Raw genomic sequence first — 5,910 nt, forward strand, 5'->3', positions numbered from 1 at the left:
TGAAACTTTTGGTAACATTATCTAAAATTAATTAAATAAATAAATTAATTAATTGTATATTTTTTGTAATATTAAATAACATGGCTAATTAATATTACCGTGCCAACCAAACACAGGAATTCTATATTTTTAATAATAGGATGAATAGGAATAAGATTTTCGGATATCTTTTATTTCTAATAATTTTTCATAATGCGAACCAAACGCACCCTTAGTGTAATACGGTATACGGCCGGTGCATCCCAACACTACACCGAGAAGCATATACAAAGATACGTAAGTGTGAGAACTTTTTTAACAGCAAATTTACAGTATCGTTTGATATTTTGTTGTTTACAGATACCCAAAAAAAAAAAGGTCCAAATTCCAAACAATATGATATAAATAATTTTTTTCTTCTACAAACAATAGAAAAATCCCAACACTACAAAATTTCAGAGCATCCAAACAGGCCCTTTTAATACACAGGGCACAGACAATTCTCAAGTCATTATCCAAATTCCCAAATGCCTTCACCTGATGGGTTGATTTGTAACAACTTGTATAAAATTGCGTAGAACTAACCTAAACTTTGAACGGTTTGGAAATAACTATCTGAATTGAAAATTTTCCATGCATGATCTGCTCATCTGCCCTCCATTGCATTTAGCAAATAATCATTTTTGAGAAAATGAGAGTGGGTTGTTCGCTTCGTTAATTGAGGTCTTGTTTGGATGTCTAAATAACTTATTTGGTACGAGAGTTTTTTAGTATGATCGTAATTAAAAAGTTTGATTTTTGTTTCTGCAAAAATTTTTGCTATCCATAATTTGATAGTATAGCATTTTTCATTTGCAAAATAATATATTTTATTTTGAAAAAAAAAATTAAAAAGCCGAATATAATATTTCGAGTCCGACTATGATGCTTGTAAAAACAATAAGTACTTGGTGGTTGTAAGTTTTCACCGTTAAATCTATCATTTTGACCAATTTCATTTCTTAGATTATGTTATTCCACCCACCATTCTACTTAATTTTAGGAGACCACTATTATTTTAATCCTTCGAATCTGCATCAATCACTTAGTACTTAGTACTTTTAAATGTATAAGAACTCAATTCTAATATTTTATTCTTAATATTAGATCATATTTTTTTTTATCAAATATACAAATTTTTTAAATAAATTAAAAAAATATACGGAACAAGATAGTCTTGCATCCAAAAAAAAAATTCAAGTGTTATGGATTAAAAAGGCAGCTAGGCCCTCCAGGTTTAAGAAAAAAAGGACAACGAAAAAAAACATAAAAAGTCAGAAGTCAAAAAATAGGACAGAAAAAGGAGGAGGGAGAGGGGACAAGGAGAGTGAGGAGAAAACCTGTATTGGGCTTGAGCTTTTTCTCTGAAGATCACGTTTTTTCTTTCTACTCAAATTGCCCACCGCATGGTTTCTTTTTTTTTTTTTTTTCCTTTTTTGCCACGACTGCTTTCATCATCCACGTGGATCATCTCTTGCCATAATCCTCTTACACCATTTTCGAGTAAGGGTGAGTCCTTGAGCAAGCAAATTAGCATGTATTCATTTGATAAATATTATTTAAAAGAATCTGATAAATATATGGTTGTATTGAAAAGAGGACGTGTATTAATGACGGATGAAAATTCCGTGCCCAATTACACGAATGCATCAAGCATAGCTGGTGAAGTTAAAATGGCAAAAAGCAACCCAACACCCCATTTATGGGTGGATGATTTATCCTCATTCATTTAATAGGTATTTTTTTTTATCTGTCACAACAGGTAATAAGTAAAAAAAATCTCACCGTTTAGATGAGTAAGAATCGATGTATGATATACAGTATTTTTGGAGAGTATGAATAGTATTGCTCAATAAAAATCCGTTTGTTTTTAAAACCAGTTTATTATTAAAAAAAATTCTACAGAATTGGAAAAAGTAACATCTTTTAAGCAAATTTGTGTTCCGACATAAGCGCAACCCGAGCATCGCGAGAGCGTTGCTTTAATTCCACATATTTTTAATATTTTCTGAAAAATTCGAGATATTTCCAGTAAACCCTATAATAACATGATGCATCAGAGAAGAACAACGAATTTCTTCGAGCAAACCACGATACTCCAACATATAACAACAGCGAGGTTAATTAATTATGCGAAAAGAATCACCAGAAACTGCGGATGGAAGAGCGAATCCACGAGCTTACAAGCAAGTCGCAAATCGAACACGATTTAATTCGGAAAAAAAAAGAAAAGAAAAATACGATTCGGATTGGATTGAGAGATAGATTGATCGAATTGAAAGGAAAAGAAGAAAAGAGGGAAAAAAGAAGGGGAGATATTGGTCTCACCTTCGCCCTCATCGGTGCCTCTCTCAAAGCTTCTCGCTCCTAATAGAGAGCGGGGGCGCTCCGTACCTGTTTCTGTATTTGTAGATCCAGGGTTTGTTTTGACCAGAGGAAAGATAAAAGAAGATGGGCCTACATGGGCCGCATGAGGTACAAATTACAAGTGGAAAACAATCATAAATGGGCCACAGATCGGTTCGTCGTGTTGTCTAGAATGAATGTTGTACCGGCCTGGCCCAATATTTATTGGGATCAACCCGCCAACTCTCGATGATTAGACAAGACAAATCCCCGAAACACAAGTACGAGAACCCGGATATGACCCAAAATTCTATAAAAAGTTTTTTTTTTTTTTGTCTTTATTTAGAATATCGTAAGGAATTAAGCATCCACCATTCTCTTTCAAAGATTATATATTGACATACCCATTTATTACACACAGTTTAAAAACTTGTACAGTATTACAATCGATGGTAGAGCTGCGGGGAGACCAAAGCAGAGTACGTAGTCATTTATTTATGCTTTCAATATGAAAAAAAAAGAGAGAGAAAGTAGTACATACCAAAAGTAGCGAAAGCAACACATATACTTCAAACAAGGCAAACTCCCTAAATCTAGACACGCTGGAAGCCTCCTCACCCATGCACAGCTATGGGTTTGCGTTCATGCGCGATTAACGTTTGCTTTCGAATTGAGGACAACGTAAGCCTTCGCCGCCACAGCTAACGGCAGGACCAAGCGGCACCACCTCCTCTGCAGCGAATTACTACACGCACACACGCGCATAGGAATTATCCGGGGATAATTCCCGTGCGCTGTCGCCTTCTGGCATCGTCAGTGTTGTTGCTGTCAATCGGCTGAGGGAGGCGGAGGAAGAGGAGGAGGAGGATGGCGAGGAAGAGGAGAATGGTGAGGAAGAGGGCGGTGTAGGCGACGGAGAGGGCGCCAGGAAGGGATTTTGCTATGAGGCTTCCCACGATCACCGTCTCCGTTATCGCCCCCACCACGGCTTTAATGGCATTGAAGCCGTCGGCGTTCATTGTAACGTTGCTGTCAATCGGCTGAGGGAGGCGGCGGAAGAGGAGGAGGAGGAGGATGGCGAGGAAGAGGAGATTGGTGAGGAAGAGGGCGGCGTAGGCGACGGAGAGGGTGCCGGGAAGGGATTTTGCTATGAGGCTTCCCACAATCACCGTCTCCGTTATCGCCCCCACCACGGCTTTAACGGCATTGGAGCCGTCGGCGTTCATTGTAACGTTGCTGTCAATCGGCTGAGGGAGGCGGCGGAAGAGGAGGAGGAGGTGGATGGCGAGGAAGAGGAGATTGGTGAGGAAGAGGGCGACGGAAGAGGAGGAAGATGGCGAGGCGTTCATTGTAACTAATCTTGCAACTATATGTTGTGAGGGTGTGAGTGTGGGTGAGAGCTATTTATAGTCGATATATTCAACTATATGTTGTGAAGGTGTGGGCGTGAACTATATATGTTGTGAGGGCTTTGAAAATATTTCAGCTCTCGGAAGGTAAGGTAAAGTATAGTCTAAGGTAATGTATAGTCGAGATATTTCAAAGGGAAATATTTCAGCTCTCGAAGGGGTGGGGCTTTAAGTGCATTCATATTTCAAAGCGGGGTGCATATATTTGAAAGTGTCCACATGAGGACAAGGAAAGTGACTAAAAGGAGAGGACAAGGGAGAAAGGGAGTAGGTTTTGTGTGAGGGCTTGGAACTAAAGGGAGTGAGGGCTTGGAACTAAAGGGAGTCAGAGTGGGGTGGCTACTTAAAACATGACTTGGCCTAACTCAATGTCTTCCTATTTCAATCGTAACTTGGCCCAACCTGGCCTCCTAACATAGGACAGAATGTTGACTCATTTAAGCCAATAATATATTAATATTTATTTATTTAAAAATAATTTAAAATTTTATTTATTTATAGAAAAACATATAATGTGTTAGTTTTTATTTAATTTAAAGTGATCTAAAAATTTTTTGGGGGGTGGAGGCCGAGTTTACATGATTTTGAGGGAACCAAATTTTATAATGTTTGGAACGAATTTCCTATATGTTGCTTGTATGTAATTAAAGAGTAGAGGAGAAGTTGTGATATGTTGTGAGTAGACTGCCTGCTCTGATAATTTGTCGTATCGTTCGTACTAATAATTAATTCTGAAAATTCGAGCAGTTAAAAAGATGCAACCAATTCATTTAAAGTATACAGACACAGCGATCATGGATTTCGATTGTAACTTGGCCCAATCAACCTCACGCTACTTCGAACATGACTCGATCCAATCCGACCTACCATCATTTCGAACTTGACTCAGCCCAACTTGGCCTTCTATTGTAAGATAGGATGCTGACCATTTAAGCCAACAATATATTAGTATTTATTTATCTTAAAGTAATTTAAAATTTTATTTGAGTAAAGTTTATACGTTTATGTTTGTACTAGTATATTTATTTGGGAAAACATGTAATTTGTTAGTTTTTATTTAATTTAAAGTGATTTAAAATTTTTTTTTCGGGGAGAGGCTGAGTTTACATGTTTATGTTTGTGTTAGTATTTTTTTAATTTAAAGTGATTTAAAATTTTTTTGGGGGAGGATATACGTTTAATTTAAAATGATTTAAAAAGTTTATTTTGGCCTACGAGTTTTTTGGATAGCCCAAAATCAAATTGGCTTTATCTGAGAGCTTGTTTATCATTTACTACATATGAGTTTAATCCCAAACATACGTGCGCATGGCACGAGCACTTTCGTGAGAGGGCGGGAGGGATGGAAGGTAAGCAATTATAGATGAGTGCAAGTTTTTCTCATCCATTTTTCCAATCTAGCCTATGAGGCCGAATTGACGGAAAGAATGTACTTTACAAAAATATCTCAATTATATTTTTTATTTTTTATTTAAAATTTTATTTTATTTTTGACTTTAAATAATTAAAATATAAATTTTAATTTAGAAATTAAATTTTTAACACTAAATTTTCATTTAGAAATTAAATTAAAATATAAATTCAATCAAGTATTTTGAATTTGATTTATAAATTTAAATTTAAATTAATTGTAAGTTTGAATCTGAGTTAAATCACAAATTAGTTTTATATTTTGAATTGTCCACTCAATTTTAAATTTTTAAAAGTTACACTTAAAATTTTGGCTTATCATTTCAATTATTTGATGCAAAGTTTTAATATTTAGCTTTTAGTTTAAATTTAAATTATAAGGTGCAAACTTAATTTTAAATTATTTTTCTATTTTATTTTTAATTTTATTTTTATTTTAATTATTTTTTGATAATTAATTTTTTAAAATATTGAACGTAGGAATCAACCATACCAATTCCGATAAGGTGATTTATGGCTCTATTATCATTCGTTGGATCGTTGGTGCTAACTATTAATTCTAAAAGCTCGGAGTACTAGAAAGATGCAATTAATTCACTTAAAGCGTACAGATTTAGCGTTCACGGATCTCGATTATGATTCAGCCTAACCAGCCTCATACCATTTCAAATATGACTCGACTCAACTCGACCTCTTATTATTTTGAACGCGACTCAACCCAACCTGG

At 35.4% G+C, this 5,910-nt stretch overlaps 1 long non-coding RNA gene across 1 annotated transcript; it reads right to left on the reverse strand.

Annotated features, from left to right (window-relative positions):
- On the reverse strand, positions 382-2,427 carry LOC109708490. Its single transcript, XR_002215760.1, has 2 exons — positions 2,347-2,427; positions 382-1,534 (listed from the first exon to the last, which is right to left on the reverse strand). It is a non-coding gene; the product is annotated as an uncharacterized LOC109708490 (long non-coding RNA).

The sequence above is a fragment of the Ananas comosus genome, linkage group 4 (genome assembly GCF_001540865.1).
Source record: "Ananas comosus cultivar F153 linkage group 4, ASM154086v1, whole genome shotgun sequence".
In the NCBI taxonomy this organism is placed as follows: domain Eukaryota; kingdom Viridiplantae; phylum Streptophyta; class Magnoliopsida; order Poales; family Bromeliaceae; genus Ananas; species Ananas comosus.